Source organism: Choristoneura fumiferana, chromosome Z (assembly GCF_025370935.1).
Source record: "Choristoneura fumiferana chromosome Z, NRCan_CFum_1, whole genome shotgun sequence".
In the NCBI taxonomy this organism is placed as follows: domain Eukaryota; kingdom Metazoa; phylum Arthropoda; class Insecta; order Lepidoptera; family Tortricidae; genus Choristoneura; species Choristoneura fumiferana.
The window spans coordinates 536451-557296 of NC_133472.1; the positions used below are offsets into that span (position 1 = coordinate 536451).

The window sequence follows — 20846 nt, forward strand, 5'->3', positions numbered from 1 at the left end:
ATAAACAACAGCTGGTATTATGATGATTTTTTAAAAGCGTTTGTCGGCAAAATTACATGTCAAGATTGTTTCTACTTTTTGTAACTACTTCCAGAAAAGTGAAGTAATTATTATGAATTAAAATATTTTTAACAGTCACTAAAAAATCGCACAAATTCGAAACACGCACACCATTGAAACTTTTCACGTGAACAATGTGACCAGAGGCCTAGCATTGTCTAAAACACTTGGAATCATAATCGTATTCGCCACTTCTTTCTTTCACGGCGTAAGACGAGGTTAGAAAGAGAGGGGGAATGCGATCGCGAACGTCAGCGCGTTAGACAATACTGCCTCGTGATTTTTTTAGCAACGGGTAATACAAGTGACCATCTCCAGTCATAAGTATTTGGTCAAGGGGCCGTCATAATTGGAGGGAAAGGTGTGGCCATTTGTGGCACGAGAATAATTTATATTTTAATAAGTGTGACAAGAGTCTAAAGTGATTTAATTTAGATTGCTCCTAACATATAGCTCTTATACAGCTTGTATTTTTGTTATAACTACAAACTTTAAGGGTATTAAGGCCCTTTTTCCTTATAATTCGCAAAATCCCTTAGATATAGCCGTTTCTTAAAAGGATAACTCGAAAAGTACAGTTAATTTGTCTTCCCAATAGCTGCATTCGTACATGGAACCTTTTTACAGTAATTTCATGATGATTACAGATTTACAGTAATTACTTTGGCAGATGTATGGAATGTCAGCAGGACATTTGCAGCGAAAAGGTTCCACCGTACGACCATACACATCCTTGAAAGGAAAACTTTCAAGTTATATCTTCCCACAAAAGGCATACCCTTTAAATGTACAGTCACCAGCACCAATATCTGACACAATAAGCGTGCATAAATATCTGATACGACTCTATTTCTGGGGCCGGAAGGACGTATCAGATATTTTTGTACGCTCCGCTGTGGCAGATATTATTGCTGGTGACTGTACAATGAAAATATTTTTTTTTTCGTAAAACGATCATTATTGGCTAGTTTTCCGTTCTTCCATTTCTGTCCGTCTGCTTTTCTAGATGTATCTAATTATAGGTAGGCATTCCGCCCTAAGCTGGACCCGTATAGCGCAGTAGAACCTTTTCCCATTAAACGGGCCATACTTTGACGAGTACGTCACCTGCATTAATATCTGCCACAGCGGAGCGTGCAAAAATATCTGACACGTCCTACCGGCCCTAGAAATTAAATCGTAGGTGTCAGATATTTATGCACGCTCTGTAGTGTCAGATATTGTGTTGCTGAGTGTACTATAGTGGATTACTACTGAAAGCGGTCGAGCTTAAGGCAGTTTACCTGTAGTACGTAATTACAGTCTTCCCTAATGGTTGTTTTAATATATGTTCGCGAGCTTCCTCATAGGTTTAAAGTCACCTAAATTAATACATAATCCTCGTACATCAGCACTGGTAGGGGTCAAATTATTACCTTACTGAATTAGGTCCTGGCGTCATCAAGACAGCTGCTGCGGTGCGCTCGCTTCGCTCGCTCGGCTCGCGCGTTTTGTGGTCGCAATTATTATAGTTACCTATAATAGCACTCCTCGCTTTGCTCGTCGTCGTACGTACCTAATTTAATTTTCCAATAAGTACCTAAATTGACGGCAAAATTGACCAATTACATTATTATACCTAATCTGTTTTAAGAGCATTTATACCTGCTGAGCTGGCAACGTTGCATTTTTTTTAGTTTTTTTTCGATTATTCCATAAAAAATTAATGAAAATTAAAAATGTGATCTGATAGAACTTGCTGATAGAATTCGTGATACTTTATATTCTTTAAAAACGAACAAATGTTCATTAAGTAACGGTTTTTAAAGATAATAAAAGTCTATCACGAATAAGTATTGCAGTAGACACATTAACTTATATGTTAAGAACAGTTCTATCAGATCACATTTTTAATTTTCATTCAATTTTTATGGAATAATCCAAAAAAACTAACAAAAATGCAACGTTGCCAGCTCAGCAGGTATAAACGCTCTTAAATAGAAGATATGCAAAAAATCTGGCCCTCAAATGTGTGCAGTAATAGGTTAATTCGTAGAGTGGGCCAAATTTTGTGCCACTGAGTATATTTGGCCCTTTCCAGAGCTGGTTATGTAAGATAGTTATCAGGAGGGAATAAGGTGAAAAATACTAGTTATGTTTCTTTTCGATTGAATATGGCACGAATGGTACAGTCAACGTCATAAATATAGTCATCTTAGACCTCTAGGTTGGCAACGCATCTGCAATACCCCTGGTGTTCAATCGATTCAGTTTAAAAAATGACCCAAAAAAAATTTACAGTTTTGTGACGTTCTTATCAAAACTGCCTCAGAAAATTTTGTATGAAAAAATTAAATACACTTTGAAAGAAAAGGGTACACTTTTTTATGCAAATATTTATTCATGAAACGACGCATATGAATGAGTAAGTGTATGTAAACAGGAATTATGTTAATTAATTAGTTTCACAAGTAAAATAACTTATTATTACTATATAAGAAATAAACTAACCAACATAAAGTTGGAACACCCCCGACTTTGAAACAAAGAAGCATCGCTAGAAATCCTGATTGCAAATAAAAAAACCGCACTCAAATCGGTCCACCCGTTTACGAGCTACGGTGCCACAGACAGACTCGCATAGCGGTCAAACTTTAGCACCTCTTTTTGTGTCGGGGGTTAAATATTATACACATTTTTTCTTTTGTCAGTCAAACAAAATACGACAAAGACGAAGCGCGTATAAGTTCGGGAATGGGAGCCTGTGATGTCACGCCGTGCTAGTGCCGCACGCCGTGACGTAACGTGCGTCCGCTAGTGATATAACGAATATTCGCATTCGCGAATATTCGCATATTTTTCCGTATTCGCATTCGCATTCGCAAAATTTCTGCGAATGTTTTACGAATATGAATATCAGAAAAAATACAATTATTAGATAAAAGATGGGTTAATAAAATCAATTTTTATGTTTTTTATAGGTACAAAAAAATTACTTAATCTCATAATCACACTATCAGTCTTCACATAATCTTTGGTATTATTCATTTATTTACTTTGCGATGCGTTCGTATAAACTGGGTAATTCTCGGAACAAAGTGCAAACGGAACGCACTTCGTTCGAACGAGACTGCCATAGACAATTTGGCGCCAAAACGAAAAACTGAATATTCGCATTCGCATTCGCGAATGTTCAAAAAATGACATTCGTTACATCACTAGCGTCCGCGCAGCTTGTGGCGCCAGCTAGCGTGGACCCTATATAATATGTCAATTTAGTCGACTTAACATATCTCAGAATAGTTGTCCTAACAGTTTTAGATAGTGCCAAATTACAAGTAGGATTCAAAATGTTTGAAACGATTTTACACTTAAGGTGGGGCCACATGCTGTCGCTAGCCGCTCGTTTGCAGCGATAAATCTGGTTACGTGACATTCAAAGTCAAAGTCAAAATATCTTTATTAAATTTAGGCTATAACAAGCACTTATGAATGTCAAAAAAAATCTACCACGTGAAGAATCCGGCAAGAATCTTTTTTCGATTTGTAGCATTCGAAGATGGCGGATGTAGACAATATCTAATTTTGCTATTTCTGTTTCTTTGGCTAGTTGAAGTATAATTTTGATAGTGTTTTATGCGGCGATTAACCTTAACAGTGAACAGTGATCCCAAAATTCTATATTGCTCTCGTGTCTAACATTTTTTAATGCGGAAGTGGTCTCCACGGGTTTCTGGAATTTTACTATACAACGTGCCTCTCAAAGAGAGTTTAACTTGACACTGGCGAAATTGTCCTATTAATTAGGACAGAAAAGCCATATTTTAAAAGAGAAGAAGAAGAATCCGGCAAGAAACTCAACGATTCATATTTTTTTTAAACAGACTTACAATATTATTAAATGATATCTATATATAACAAGTATTTAGCGATAAAGCTGAAAATGTTGAGTTTAATCGCTGGAAAAAAAACCTCTTCAATTTCGCCAAAAACAGTGTAGTTTATTTCTTTCATTCACTCCAATTTCTTTTATTTGTACCAATGCCACGATTGCTACTAAATGAGATTAAGAAATCAGCTTCCAAGGCCAAGAGCAATCCTGCAAGAAGCCATCTTGTCGCTGCTGCTCGACGCGGCGACTTGACCATTATATATTCTGTGACTTGACGCTAATTTTTTGAGTCGCGGCAAATTCAAAATCACCTTCAAAATGGGGTCACGTGACCAGATTTATCGCTGCAAACGAGCGACTAGCGTAGTAGAGACCTTTACCCCCTTATTCATAAAACTTAACAAGCCTATGTTAACTAGCAAATGCTTTGTCCCTTTCTAACAAATACAAATGTCGAAGTGACAGATAAGGACAAACGAATTTTAGCGGCATTTTAACTAAAATAGGTTTGATTGTCGTTTATGAATAAGGGGGTTAGACTTTAACTTGGCTTCTGCAGTAGGACAGGAATTAAAGGCTACTTAGCGTAGGTAACTTTGCATAATAATTTGAAAAGATTTTTGCAATGTTATTCATTATTTTAATGTGTAATTACCGTAAACTGCTTCAACTTTGCCCTCTGGCCCCAACATTGCCCGAGTTGATTTTGATCCGAACTTAGCACTTATAGGTTTTAAACTTTTATCTACACGGGAATCTTTATTACGGGGGGATAAAAGTTTTAAAACCTAAAGGGTGCTAAGTTATCGACTATAAATCGAATCAGGCAATGTTGGGGCCAGAGGGCAAAGTTGAAGCAGTTTACGGTAATTAAATATAAATGGCTGTGAACTGTTACTGTTGATAGATCAGACGTGGCTTGGCGATATTAAGTTAAATAAACGTATGTTTAAACACATATTTGGCTTTTATTCCAACTGGCGCACCACGTAGCGATTACCTACTAATCCTATCCTATCCTACTATTATTAAAAATGCGAAAGTTTCTGAGTGAGTGAGTGAGTATGATTGTTACTCCTTCAGGCACTTGTCCCACCGCCGACGATGAGCGAGAAGCGAGTAGAGCGAGTAACTAGAAACGAGTGGGCGAGCAGCGAGAAGCGAGTGTAGTTTTGTCGCTCGGCTGTAAGCGAGTGTTCGCGTGCGACGGGCGATTACTCGCTCCACTCGACTCGCTCGTGCGGGGCGGCCGCCAAGCTGACATCGCTGAGCGAGTATCTATAGCTCAGCGAGTTTTATAGCTTTGTCGCTGCGACAAAAGATGTAAGAGCGAGTTCTCGCCGGCGTGTGAACAGCCAGCGATCAACTATTAATATATGTGTCTCTTTTACTCACACAGGATCTTATATCTTTTGTTCGTTTCTTGAGCGAGAAAATAGTCGATAGCCAATCGTTTCCTCGCTGGACAGATTCGGATGAAATTTGGTATGTAGATAGCTGGACATTTGGAATAAAAAATAGGCTACTATTGTATCTGTCGTCTTGCGTGTGAATGTTATAACTTTTAGTTTATTTATGAGTATGTTGTTAATCTACATCTACCTATCTATTTGGATTTGTCGCGTATGTGTACTGTATAAATGGTTATGTATTCTTGATATTGCTGTAATGTAATGTAAATTCACCACCTGCTAAAATGTATTCCTTAGACCTTGTCCAGAAGGGGCGAATTCGTCGCGAATCGTGTCGCGCGAATTCATAAGCGCGTAGTCGAGGTACTAGACGTCAATACATCGCGTCCACAAGCATCGCGCGAATCCAAAATACGCGCGTAAATCGCGTGCACTACGCCAGACTCTCGACACGCGCGAATCGCGGCAAATTCGCCCTTTCTGGACAAGCTCTTACTTCTCCATCCATTCCATTGTAAAGGTTGCCTGGAAGAGATCACTCTGAAGTAGGGCTATGCGGTATTGGGCTTGATGGCAATACCGGTATTATTTCGGTATTCAAATTTTGAAAACCGGTATCCCGGTATTTCGGTAATTTTTCGGTATTTTCCAAATTTTCCCTTTATTTTTCTTTCTTTCTGTATAAGTCTGTTGTTTTGTTGAAATATAACCAATATACATGAAAAGCAATTAATAAACTTCCCTTTTAATGAGCAAGTTTTAAATTAAAAAACTTAAGTTGTTAATTGTTAACTAATACTTATATAATATGGTATTGGATTCTCTAATTCTTCGGTGAAAATTGTTTCACCGATTATTAGTTCCCAACCAAATTTTCGCATAATTTCTTTCGCTTGTACGGGGCTCATTAAATCTCCAGTTCAAGCTTGTAAGGTCTCTACTGATGAAATCTTCGCTCCGCCCGGAACCAGCTCAGCTTCAAAACCCCGAGAGCTTTCAGCTCAAACTTCAAAACCATTTCGAATGCCTAGGTAGCGACGTGGACGATTACAACGACGGGTTTGTGGAAGCTGTCCATACGATCGGATCTAACTTCTTCAAAACCCGCCGTACTAGAACCAATAAGCTCTCGCGCTCTGGCCTTAGGCTCATGGAGGTGAGGCGTGAGATGCTGCTACAGTCTTCTGGTGACGCTTAATTGTCGCTATCAGCAGTTCAATAGGCAGAGCTCAAAATCTCTGAAGCGCGATGTACGCCGATTTAATACTAATAAATAGCATTGAAGAGGCTATTGAGCGTATCAGAGGCTCTAAGGTGTTTACCAGGGATCTGTCTGTAAGTCAAAGCCGATTAATGAAGTTGAAGACCGACGACGGCAGAATCATTTCATCCAAACCTGAGCTGTTGGGGGAAAACGAGAGGTTTAATGGATAGCGACACGACAACCCGAACACCCTTCGAAAATCTAAACCAGTCGTTAAGGACCTCAAGACGCCGTTTATATCCGTCCTCCAGCAAGGGGGAACACCGAAAGCATGGAACAGAAGACAGTGGTGGTACTCATCTTCAAAAAAGGTGATAACACCTTGCTGAAGAATTATAGACCCATCTCACTTCTGAGCCATGTTTACAAGCTGTTTTTCAGGGTCATCACAAATCGTCTCGCAAGCAGGTTTGACGATTTCCAGCCTCCCGAACAAGCCGGCTTCCGAAAACCTATAGTACCGTAGACCACATGTACGTTGCGGCAGGTTATACAGAAGACCGAAGGGTATAACTTCCCCCTTTGCCTTGCATTTGTGGACTAAGAGAAAGCCTTCGATTCGATCGAGACTTGGGCTGTGATGCAGGTTCTCCAGCGGTGCAGTTGACTACCGGTATATCGGAGTGTTGAAGTGTCTAGTGTCTGTACAAAAACGCCACTATGTCCGTCCGATTACATGACCAGAGCACGAAGCCTATTCCTCGGCAGCGGGGAGTCAGACAAGGAGATGTAATCGCTCCGAAACTGTTCACCGTTGCATTGGAGGATGCTTTTAAGGTTCTGGACTGGAAAGGACGAGGCATCAACATTAATGGCGGGTACTTCATTCGCCTTCGATTCGCTGACGATATTGTAGTCATGGCTGAGACCATGGACGAGTTGGCCTAAAAATGAACATGGGCAAGACGAAAGTCATGTCTAACTAATTTCCATGTTGTCCCAACTCCCGCAATAGTCGGGGGCTCTGCGCTCGAAGTTGTTGAAGACTATGTATACCTGGGACAAACGGTCCAGTTAGGTAGGTCCAACTTCGAGAAAGCTTACATACAAATAAACAAAGCAAACTTGTGCGCGGTAAATTTGAAATTTGAAAGTAGATTAAGAGGTAAGTAACTTCAAAAGCCATAAGTCTGAAGACAAGTTATTAAAAGTGCTTTCCTGTTTGAAATTAAAGTCGACTATTACTATTTTAAGCACAAGTCAAAATACCGAAAAACCGGTTTTGTAGATATTTAATACCGGTATTAAAAGAGGGGAAAAAATGACCGGTATCCCGGTTTTTCGGTAATACCGAATACCGGTATCCATGCCCTACTCTGAAGCGATAAGGCCGCCTATTGCTTACCTCAGAAAGTTTGACAAGATTTCATATTTCTAAGACTATAATTTGATTCGTTCTCTGTATTCTGTTTGGAAAGAGAAAAACGCTGATATTTTTAAAATTTCGCTACAACTATTAATTAATTTATTAGGTACAATTTTTTTAAGATGTGCTTATTCTAAAATGGCATAACTCCAAAACTACGACACAATAGATCCATTACTTTTGTCTAGTCTCTTTAAAAAAAGATCACGTAAATCTGACGTAGACGTTGCATTCTGTTGTAGTGTTGGCAAATTCAGACATATTTTTTCAATTTTTTGTATTTTTTTAAATATGGAGAAATCAATTATAATAAATATTTTCCCATGTTCAGGAGGCAAAACTCTTTCGATTCCTGTAGTAATTAAAAGATGTTAAAAAAATGAAATCTTGTCAAAACAATAGCAAGGTCGAATATTTGTGTACATTTATTTGGTCGCAACGCGTCAAAAGAAAAACGAATACATTTATTTTGACAGTCACTTTATTCAACTAACACATAAATGACTTCAAACATGACGAATTGATTACATGCTTCATACAAAGACGATTTAAATATTTTGCGTAGCGGGTGGACCAACTTTTTAAATAAAAATCTCTTTCATAGATATAGAAATGTAGTGCCTTTAACAACGTCGGAGTTGCATATGCTATTGACAATCATAAATTTATAATCAAAGAACCACTGCAATTGCCGCCATACCATCCGGATTTTTAATCCAATTCAAAAACAATTTCAACTCCAAAATAAAAGCACTATACAACAACGAATTCCTTGCTTACTAATAAAAAGTTGTTTCACCCAATAATAAATACAATACCTCACTGGGCCAATCTTTGGCGATCTAGACGCTATATTTTGTCCTCGTAACTTATCAGTTTTCAGAGAGAATATAAAAAAATCTTGTGACATTTAAACTCTATTCAGACGTTATGTATTAGATGTTCATAGACAATTAATAGTGTTGGGAACCTTTAGAGCGTTTTCCAAATTCCGATCCGATATCGGACGACGATAGATGGCACCCGATAGCCGGCACCGTGTGCTGTTTTCACATTATTTCCGACGAAATCGTTCCGATACGGCCGGCTCAAAATGGCCGCCACGCATCGGGCTCTGCGCTCACGACAATTTAGATACACGCATAGCACACATACAAATATTATAGTCAGACAGCTCACGGGCGGCAGATGGTGCCGCCAACATGTCAGTGTCGGCTCCAATATCCGATATCGGGCCGGACAATGTGAAAGACGGGTACATATTTCATACATTTTACTAGTCCCGATATTGTATCGTCGTCCGATATAGATATCGGATCGGATAATGTGAAAACGCTCTTATTTAGCAAAGCTAATAGACGCTAGAGCTATCATACCTACAACGCAATCGACTTTCAAAGTTGAAACTCGCTTGTGGCATTATAATATAATAAAGTGGTGTTAAAAGGTTAAAATAATATCGATGACAGTGAATACGGTATTTGACTATTTTGTATATGATTTATAAATTAAAACTACACAATGCCTGTTATAGAATAGAAAATCAATTTTTAAGCTACCTTTACAAATAACAAAGTTATAAAGGTTCGAAATCAAGCTAAGACAGAGAAAGACATACTGGCATGTGACGTCACGCGCCAGTACCGCCATACTTGCTGCATAGAGAAAAGCGTTTGAGAAAGAGACAGGTATATATATTTTTCAAAAAATCGCTATAAATCCAATTTTCAACCGATTTAAATTTTCTCTTCGCTAAACACACACACACACACACTTGATCTGTTTATCTATCTTTCAAAATAATATTAAGATATGGCAAAATCAGGAGTTGCCTAATACCGTATTACACAAATATAATATGGTTAAAACGAATTATAAACAACTAAGTAACTCGCTATAGATTCGCGACCGATAAAAATATCACAAATAAATAATGTAAAATGTTTTCAACATCGTCCCATCACTACTTTCCATAGACAAGCCGGATGTTACCAATACCAAATGTTGATAGAACTAAGTTGTTTTTGCATTACATAAGCAAATATTTCAAAACACATCCAGAACATAGTCTTATTTGTAAATATGATGCGATAAGTCTGAATAGGGTTCATAAATTTTCTCAACCAACAACCATAGACACAACGTCAAAGACTAACCCTGCTTTTAAATCAACAATGCATAACAAATAACATATGTAAAGCGACGCATGCGTGTAAATTAATGGCGCTACTTTTTTTTTTCTATTCGGCTTTGTATGGCAAAGGGGTGACGTCTGTAGTGCCGGGCGTGGACGTGAAAAATGGTGACACGTCAGAGAGGTAGTTCCGAGGGAAGAGTCCGATGAGGAGGGCTATTTTCGCTGCGATCGGCGCCTTCTCCTCGTCGTCTATTATCGTGTCCTGGTCTGGCATTACCTAAAAAAAAAGATCTGTGACATTTGACGACCAAAAACTAGAAACATCTTTGTTTGAGGCTGTTTACACCTGATTGCCTTGGTCTTAGACGAAGATTTTACTTTATGCACTAGAGCATAAAAAGTTTGTTTGTTTGTTTATACTCTTTATTGTACAAAAAGGAAAAACAAAAAGGTTACATAAATAAAAGTAGTTTTAAGTACAAAGGCGGACTTATCCCTGCAGGGATCTCTGCCAGTCAACCTTGTGGTAGAGGAGCAATCAAAAAACAAGGATCGACAAATAGAGCAAAACATTTGAATAAATATAAATGCATATGTAAACCTCAAATACCTAACTATATACAATAAATATATAACACATATATAACACATATATGAAACATTAATATATCTATAACTTAATATAAAAAAAATATAATATAAAAAAAGTCATTTCATGTCGCCTAGATCTAGCATAAACACGAACTTTATGAGCATGAGAAGTGAATAGTATATTGTACAACGAGAGCATAAAACGAGCCATTTTACTCAAGACGTTCAAGGATCAATCAACTTTTTCTTGTTTGTTATTCTGTCCCGTCGTCCAAGAGACAACAGTGACAGAGTTTCTTAAAAAAACTGCTTTGACATATGCGACTAATATGCTTAGGAGATAGTCTATAAAATAATGAGCTTGTAGCTGAGCTGTGATTTTGCAGGTGGTAGGACCTTGTGCAAGGTCCGCCCGGATTGCTACCACCGTCTTGCTCGCTAATCCTGCCGTGAAGCGCAGTGCTTACACTGTTGTGTTTCCGCGTGGAGAGTAAGACAGCCGGTAAAATTACTGGCACTTGAGGTATCCCATCTTAGGCCTCTAGGTTGGCAACGCATCTGCAATACCCCTGGTGTTGCAGATGTTTATGGGTGGCGGTGATCTCTTACCATCACGAGACCCACTTGCTCGTTTTCCATCCAGGTGAATAAAAAAAAATGTTAACCACAGAAAACATATAGAAACCCGTGGTTTTAAAGAGTTGTCCAGGGGACGTAACCATGGCAAGGAGGTACCAGAAAAAGTTGATCGACCCTCAAAAGCCTTTTGTTAGCTGTACTAGCACTTTTTTTTTAAGTCTCTCTCATTAACTGTTAATGAGTTCCGACCAGAGACGATCCTGGCCGGATCACAAGAACTTCACCACCAAGTTATTGTCTTGTCACCGGAAATATTATAAGTATTTTATATTTCAGCTCAATTTTAAATTACCTTATCGGCTATGTGTTTTTGAACAAGCCCATCGCCGCCGACATAGAATGTAGAGAAGCCATCGTACCACCTACAACATATAATATACGACATTACAACAAAATAAGTTTTTGGTAAAAATTTCATTTTTAATACAAGCTTTTTTTTTGCTGGCTGTACTTTTTTTTGAAAAGTAAAAATTTGGAATTGAAATAAAAAATACAAAAAGATTCCAAAAAAACAATCTTATTACGTCAAGGTTCAATTTTGTTGACGGTGATTTTAGATACGAGATTTACTCAAAGTAGTGACGATATCTCATTGCTACTTGTTACATATTTGCTTTTACTTATTTTTCAAAATGTTTTTCAACAAAAAAGACAACTCAAGATAGCTTACCTTCTTTCTAATACTAAATTAAGTATAAATCAAGAAAAACGCGATGTATGTTTTTAACAATGTATTACTCACAGCTCTTGATCCTGGAGGGCCTCCTTCATATTCCACAGTTTGTATTTCCAGAACATGAAAAACACTTTGAAGCCCGAAATGCCGCGCACGCGCCATCGCATTCTTCGAAAGAGAAAACAATGCGCAAATTAATAAAGAAAAGTTTCATACCTAACTACGCCACGGTCGTCTACAGTGGCTCATTTAGATCGGTCAGTATGGAAAAATCGGAAACTATAAGACATACGAAGATCTGTTCTTAGGAACTATGCCATAGATTTCGTTTAGGGGCATACATGTCCAAATGTCAGAAAGTCCAGGTGTCACATTTGTCCATGGTCAAAAAGTCCGAAGGATGAAACGTCCTAGTGTCTAAAAGTCCTAGCGTCAAAAAGTCCATGGTCAAAAAGTCCGAAGGATGAAACATCCTAGTGTCTGAAAGTCCTAGCGTCAAAAAGTCCATACTCAAAAAGTCCGAAGGATTAAACGTCCTAGTTCTGAAGGCCTGAATCCCATAATGTCTCATTGTATAAAAATATGACTAACACAACTAAATGATAAATATGACTGAAATAGATTAGAGAGCTAGATTGCTCATCTGCATTATTTCCAGTCTGTTATCTAACACCCTGAGACCCATTCTCAGTAAGATGCAGATGCATCTATTATGCTTCGTACATGTCATGTCGAGTCGATGGAAATGACCAGCTTATCCAGTCATGCAGATGGACTGGGGCCTCATTCTACATTGTCTCTTTCCATATTGTTATCGTATTGTCTACGTGGTGGCAGCTCCTATTGACTTGACAGTAAAGGCGATCGAGTCGAAAACAATTCGATTGCAATAGGTGTAAACAAAACCAAATTAGAATGAGTGAGACCCCTGGACTCTCGGACATATGGACTATCCGACATTAGGGCATTATAACCTTTGAAGTTTTTGACAATGGACAATGTGGCACCTGGACTCTCGGACATATGGACTATCCGACATTAAGGCATTATAACCTTTGAACTTTTTGAGAATGGACAATGTGGCACCTGGACTCTCGGACATATGGACTATCCGACATTAAGCATTATAACCTTCGAACTTTTTGACAATGGACAATGTGGCACCTGGACTCTCGGACATATGGACTATCCGACATTAAGGCATTATAACCTTCGAACTTTTTGACAATGGACAATGTGGCACCTGGACTCTCGGACATATGGACTATCCGACATTAAGGCATTATAACCTTCGAACTTTTTGACAATGGACAATGTGGCACCTGGACTCTCGGACATATGGACTATCCGACATTAAGGCATTATAACCTTCGAACTTTTTGACAATTGACAATGTGACACCTGGACTCTCGGACATATGGACTATCCGACATTAAGGCATTATAACCTTCGAACTTTTTGACAATGGACAATGTGACACCTGGACTCTCGGACATATGGACTATCCGACATTAAGGCATTATAACCTTCGGACTTTTTGACAATGGACAATGTGACACCTGGACTCTCGGACATATGGACTATCCGACATTAAGGCATTATAACCTTCGGACTTTTTGACAATGGACAATGTGACACCTGGACTCTCGGACATATGGACTATCCGACATTAAGGCATTATAACCTTCGGACTTTTTGACAATGGACAATGTGACACCTGGACTCTCGGACATATGGACTATCCGACATTAAGGCATTATAACCTTCGGACTTTTTGACCATGGACAATGTGACACCTGGACTTTCTGACATTTGGACATGTATGCCCCTAAACGATAGATTTTAATAACAAGAAAAAACTGCATTCATACATTACAAAAAACTGTACTCGGCTCGGGAATCGAACACAATGCATTTTATTTATTCTAGTTACCGTGTTTCATAGTAACATTTATTTACCCCACCATATCCAAATAAAAATAATGTAAGTTATATTTTTCAAAACACCCTGGTTCGATTCCCGAACTGAGTACAAGTGTTTTTTTTAATGTATAAATGCAGTTTTTCTTGTTACTAAAATCGATGACATGGTTCCTAAGAACAGATCTTAGTATGTCTTATAGTTTCAGACTTTCCCATACTGACCGATCTAAATGAGCCACTGTAGATTACCGTGGCGTGTGAGGCATGCCATTGGCTGTCACTGATGACTGGGGCGGTGAAAAGGTTAAGGTACCCTCCACTGGTATTCATACAACACTAAACTCACTTGACGGTGGAGTCCTCCGGGTGCGCCGTTATCTTCATAACCTCGAGCTTGACGTACGCGAACTTAAAATGGCCGACAGTCCGCAGCAGCGCGATCTGCTTCACGTAGTGGATGAGGCCGCTGCAAACATTGATTGCAGATCGATTCACAACAGCTGGCACGAATGGATTGAATGAGTGAATAAATAGTAGATTGTACAACAAGGGCTAAAAACGAGCCATTTTACACGAGGCGTTCATATAGTGGATAGACACGTCGAGGGGAAAATGGGTTTAATGCTCGAGTTTTACACTCTGCTTTTCACTTCGATGGCGAGGAAATGAAATAGCAACAATGGACACAATGGTTCACTTACTATTACTATGTACCTTTCATTACTATATAATATTAATTTAATTGATCGATTTAGAGTTATTTGATTATTTTTTAGTTTGATATAAATTAAAAATTACTAAAAAAATATATGTAGCCACTTTTTTGTTTGTGGCTGTTGTCACCTGATTACCTTGGTCTTAGACGAAGATTTTATTTTATGCACTAGAGCATAAAGTCGTTTTATGTCGCCTATGAAAAATATGTGTGACAAAAATTCCTACAAAAGTTCCTACAAAAATGTCTAAGTGACATTACTTTCGTTCAATCCATTCGTGCCAGCTCTTGTGAATCGATCTGTATTTGAGTGGATCGACTATTTCTTGTTGTTATTCTGCCCCGTCAGCGAGGGTACAAATGTAGTACAGTTTAATAGAAGAAATGTTGTGTCACATTATACTAACATGCTTATTAGATGACCAAACTATAGAAGGGGCTTAAAACTACCACAACAATGCATGTTTGGTAAATTTTAATCCTATAAACTTACGCTTTAAAGAGTGACCCAGAAGACCGTGACAGCAACGAGTGACTAGAAAAAATTGCTCGACCCATTTAATAGTGTTGACCCGCGACTTCGCACGCGTAAATCATTAGATCCATTCATCCATCTCGGCCTATATACGTCCCACTGTAGGGCACAGGCCCTTCTATAATTGTTCATCTAATAAGCATGTTATTTTAATGTAATGTGACACAACATTTCTTCTATTAAACTGTACTACTTTTGTCCCCTCGCTGACGGTAACAACAAGAAATGGTTGATCCACTCTTATTAAAAAGTTAGCTTAATAAATCAGTGCTTACACTGTGGTGGTTCCTCGAATGTTGTTCACAAATATGAGGTCTGGATGGTAGATGGAATAGTCCAGCGGTTTGATAAATAGTTTGGGCATCTGAAAAGAGGACAAACAACTTGCATTAATATAAATACAACCCAGGGCTCATTCATCAAGGATGACAGTGAATAGGTTACTGAACCAGTGAGGTACACCTTTGGCCTCATCTGCACTTAACATCAGGCAAGATAGGGGGGGGGGGGGCATCCGCGACCCATAGTTTAAAAAACACTGGATGCATATGTAGTGCAATATATGGCATCCGAAGTCTCAAAGAATTATTGTATTAAATGAGTGACATTTTCATATCTATTATAATAGAGCTTTATTGTTAAAGCGAGGTTCTCACGAGGCGATTTTAGTTGATCAACTGAAATCGGTTCACGAATTGAACGACAATCGCTAAAAAGTTGACTCCCTCTCAACTTTTGGTGTGCGAGACGGTGCATTTTGATGACGTCACCATGCCAGCAACTTTTTTATTTATTTATTGAATAAAACACATGCAAGCTTACAGTACGAAACCAAAACACTCACACATTAATTACAAAAACAAAAAAAAATGTACATGAGAAAAAAATACATTAATTGAGGAAACAATGTCAATATAAATTACAAAGCGACGTCAAGGAATATAAAAGAAGCTTCACATTAAAAAATAAAGTAATAACAATAATTCTAAATCCAAAATGAATAAGATATCTTTAAAATATAAATAATAATAATAAATAATAAACTCAACGACAAACTCCTCAAATACTATTCATAATTTCGATAAGAACTTGTCGAACGTGAGAACGATACATTCAAGTTTAAAAACGATTTTTATCTGTGTGCAGTATTGTTTGCTACGGTATCCAGCAATGTCTTCGTTGCTAGTTATCTTAGAAGCGTTTATGAGACTCCTAATTGATTCCAAGCCCTCACCCAAAATCTGCGTTTTTTTCTTAATATTTCCTTCCGGAAAATAAGTATCAGTTTGGCAATTAAAACATTTCTAATTTCGCGGATACATGTTCGCACGACATCGTATGACGCCATTTTGAGGCAACTGCCAGTTCGGTCCGATTATCCTGCGACCGTGGCGAACGAAATTTGATCAAATAAAAATCGCCTCGTGAGAACCCTGCTTTAGTGTGAACTGTCAACATGAAATGGGCTGTTCGATGGGTACTGAAATTAATTAAGAGACAATAATTATTACGAACTTGTCTGAGCATAAAAACCATAATGCACTACATCTCTACAGCCACATTAACATTATTTAACCATAACCAGATCACTTACAGTGTCCGAAAGCACATGGAATACTTTCATAAGTTGCTCCTCGCTGGGCTTCCCGTCTCTGCTGGGCTCCGGAGGCGAGTCAGCCGACGCCCGGAGGTTGGGGCTGCTACAGTGCGCCACTGCGTCATACTCAAACGCCGAGAGACAGGTGGGCTGCAGTTCCTATAATAACGTCACTATGTCAAATATAAAACCAGAAAAAAAAAATACAGAGCCTCTTTCAACAAACATCTTACGAAGATCCAGAAAATTTGTAAATAATGTTTTTTATTTATTTATATGTTTTATCCTAGAACTGGATCAACTAATATGAAGATTCAGCCACAGATAGAGCGGTCTCTCGCTGGGGAGCCAACTCTACACGCCATCGATCGCGCAACTCATCTGCTCATAGTCCCCCGACTGATCGCATGATATTTAAAAAAATATATATATGTTATGTACAATAAAGAGTTACAATAAAATATAATACAATACAATGTATTGACTGACTTGGAATACTTAAATGGGGTTAATTTATTTGTAAGTGTTTACTTAGAACCAAATTAAAATTTTTATAACGACTTTTTATTTAATGTCTAAAAAGATTGCTCAATTATTTGTTGTTTTTACATTTCATTATTTAGTACCTGGGCGACCGAGCTCCGGCTAAAATTCGACAATAAGCGTTTTCCCAGAGATAAGACCAAGCTGGATCGATTTGTCATCTACGAAAACCCCCACACATCAAATTTCATCGAAATCGTTGGAGCCGTTTCCGAGATTCTGATATATATATACAAGAATTACTTGTTTAAAAGTATTAGATTAAATGTTAGCATTGTTTCTTTGTTTTTCGTTTTTTTTATTTATCTCAGAAGTTAGAATCGTAAAATATCAGTCAGTTATACAGTCAAAACCAAATATTGCTGTTCCTTTGTTTTTTTTTTGACTGTACTATGTACAAGACTAGGGATAACAAAAAAAAATACCTATAGATCCTTGAATATTAAAGAATCTACTCTAACAACCATAATCTGACAGCCCTTTTGAAGATGATCAATTGATCATAAACAATTTCAACTGTACATAGGAAAAACTTTAAAGCTCAGAACTAATAACGATGATAACAAACAAACAAAATGGGGGGAGTTTAAAAAGTGGGACCATGGCCATATAGGCCATATTGTCTAATGGTTCATTATCAAATTCATCATCTCTTTCTACCCTCAAAAAAATAAAAGTTAAACATTTACTCTGCACAAGCAGGGCACAAAGAGCTCTTTTACATGTCACTTTTTCAAACTACCAGCATTTTCAAGACCACCATTGCCAAGAAGCATGCGTAGCAAAAAACTAGGCAGAAGTGTTTTTTCAAAACAAAACAAAACCTGTTATACCATGTGACAGAAAGTGGTGAAAAAGATTGTAATTCCAAGTGTGTTCGACAATAGAGTGAGACACAACTGTTCCTTTCCATCCTACCTACATTTATATAGTCAATTTTCTGTTGCACAATTAAAAAATTTGTTACTAGGAAGTCACCAGTATTAATATCTGCCCCAGCGGAGCGTGCAAAAATATCTGACGCGTCCTTCCGGCCCTAGAAATAGAGTTGTATCAGATATTTATGTACGCTTTTTGTGTCAGATATTGGTGCTGGTGACTGTACTTAGAACAGATAAGGTATCCAACTTTTATATTCCACCCAAATTTCCAGCACCCAAAATAAAGGGTGGATCAACTATTTCTTGTTGTTATTCTGCCCCGTCAGCAAGGGGACAAAAGTAGTATAGTTTAATAAAAGAAATGTTGTGTCACATAACACTAACATGCTTATTAAATGACCAATTGTAGAAGAGGCTTAAAAACTGCCACAAAAGTGGTAAAACTTACAGTTTTAAAAAGTGACTCAGGAGACCAACTATAGCAACGATTGACAAGAAAAAGAAAAATTTAAACTTATGTCAAACATACCTCCCCATTCTCATATTTCAATAGATCTATATCTGGAATACTAGTGTGTGGTAAGCAGTGGAACTCGAAGGGTAGATTCTTTTGTTCAACATAGTCATCGCAGGTCAAGCCCAGGGTTCTAACGGTTATGCCATCTTTGCTACTCAATCTGTGGACATCGCCCGTGCGAGGTGTTTCGTTGGACGGTAACCTCCCGACGTTGCGGTCACCAGTTCGTGTATGTACAGATTATCGATATTGGTTTCCACAGAGCATTTTGACGGCACCGGGCAACTGGATATACGCCGGTTGTGAAGAAAACTGCGGATAAATAGGTAAAAAGTACGGTGAGTGACGGTATGTCGCCGCACACGGTCTAATTGAGTCAATGTCAAGGAAGATAATCACATGAAGATGGATATAAATAACGTGATTTAACACGTAATTTTGAGGCCCGATGATTTACAGTTACCAATCAGACACTCAAATAGGCCATGGAGATGTTAAATAACAATAAATAAACAGAAATATACTCACATCTTCTAGGAATTGCGTCCGCACGGGTATTTTTCTAGACAGTCGGCTGGAATGATTTTTTGTAGAAACTATTCCGTTTATAGGAGAAAATTTGTGGGAAAACGTGCGCAAACAAAGCGCCATTTTTCAAATCGATCGTTTAACCGCTAAATAACACGAAAAATTCGATAATTATTTGAAAATGTGTCGTAGAAAATCCAGACATTTCGAGTAAACACATGACAGCTGACTTTTTTTTTATTCGGTCAATCATTCATTCATTGGGCTATGCCACTAAAACCTTATTCTGCCACATGGATAACCAAACAAATTAGCGATTGAAATAATAAATGCCACTTTTATTTGAACTAGGTATATTTGTTCAAAGTTATATCTGATATTATGTTAGTTAAATTTATGTGCATTTTGGAAAGTTCACACAGATTTTAAAGGTGTTTTCCTTCCACTGTCACTGTCACTGACATTTCGGTCGCGGTCGCTGGAAATTTTGACAGTTCAGTGTTCAGCTACTACAAGCGAATCAGCTGAGCGAGGCGACGCACGGAACGATTATAAGAACGATTATAGCAGTGTTTCTAATGTTAGGAATCGTAATTCAACTAGAAACTCCGGCATTATCAAATATACTTGCGCATAGGAGTTGATTCACCATAAATCGTGCCTGTGACTAACAAATTATGAATATGCAGCGAGTGTTCCAAAAAGTACACGGCCAACTATTGATCTGCAAAACATACAGCGTAAGTTTAATATTAACATATTACTTTAATTTTGCAACGATGCTTTTTCGAATAGTAATGATAAAAAAAAGTAGGATTGTTCCTCATTGTAGGGGAACTTGCAGCAATTACGTGAACAAACACAACATAATCATACAATAATAAATCATACTGTTTTGATTCATATCCCGTTATATCTGGCTCAAACCGGGCTACCTAATTTTTCTGCGCCGTATCTACTCGTCAATAAGTCGGCCTTACAAACTTAAACCTTACGCAAGCTATTATTACCTATACTATATGGCAGAGAAAAAAAAAAACATTCTTTTACTTTTTTTGGGGTTTGTAGTAAAATTGTTGTTATTGTGGTTAAAAAGGTCGTACTGGTACTGCCGCAGTCGCCGGCAACTGCCTCAGTGTAGGTTACGTACCTATTACCTACAATGTTTTAATGATATACAATTTTATCATTTTGCATAGTATTAGATGTTGTATATAATCCAGTTTTTTTTGATACAGGAAATGTTTTAGGAAATTTTGTTCATCATTAAAATACCAGAGAAGATGTTGACTGTCCTACTCGTAAATATTATCATGGTCATAAACAAACCTACAAACAAACTCAGACACATTTTCCTCCAAAACCTAATCATCATCATCCCAGCCTATATACGTCCCACTGCTGGGCACAGGCCTCCTCTCAGATCAAGAGGGCTTGGGCCATAGTTCCCAACGCGGCCCAGCGCGGATTGGGAACTTCGCACGCACCATTGAATCGAGTCGCAGGTTTGTGCAGGTTTCCTCACGATGTTTTCCTTCACCGCAAAGCTCGTGGTAAATTTCAAATGTAATTCCGCACATGAATTTCGAAA

General features: G+C 38.0%; 1 pseudogene; it reads right to left on the reverse strand.

Moving 5' to 3' along the window:
* Window positions 1–8436: 8436 nt before the first annotated feature.
* LOC141430427 (uncharacterized) lies at window positions 8437–19378 on the reverse strand (annotated as a pseudogene).
* Between the last annotated feature and the right edge of the window lie 1468 nt (window positions 19379–20846).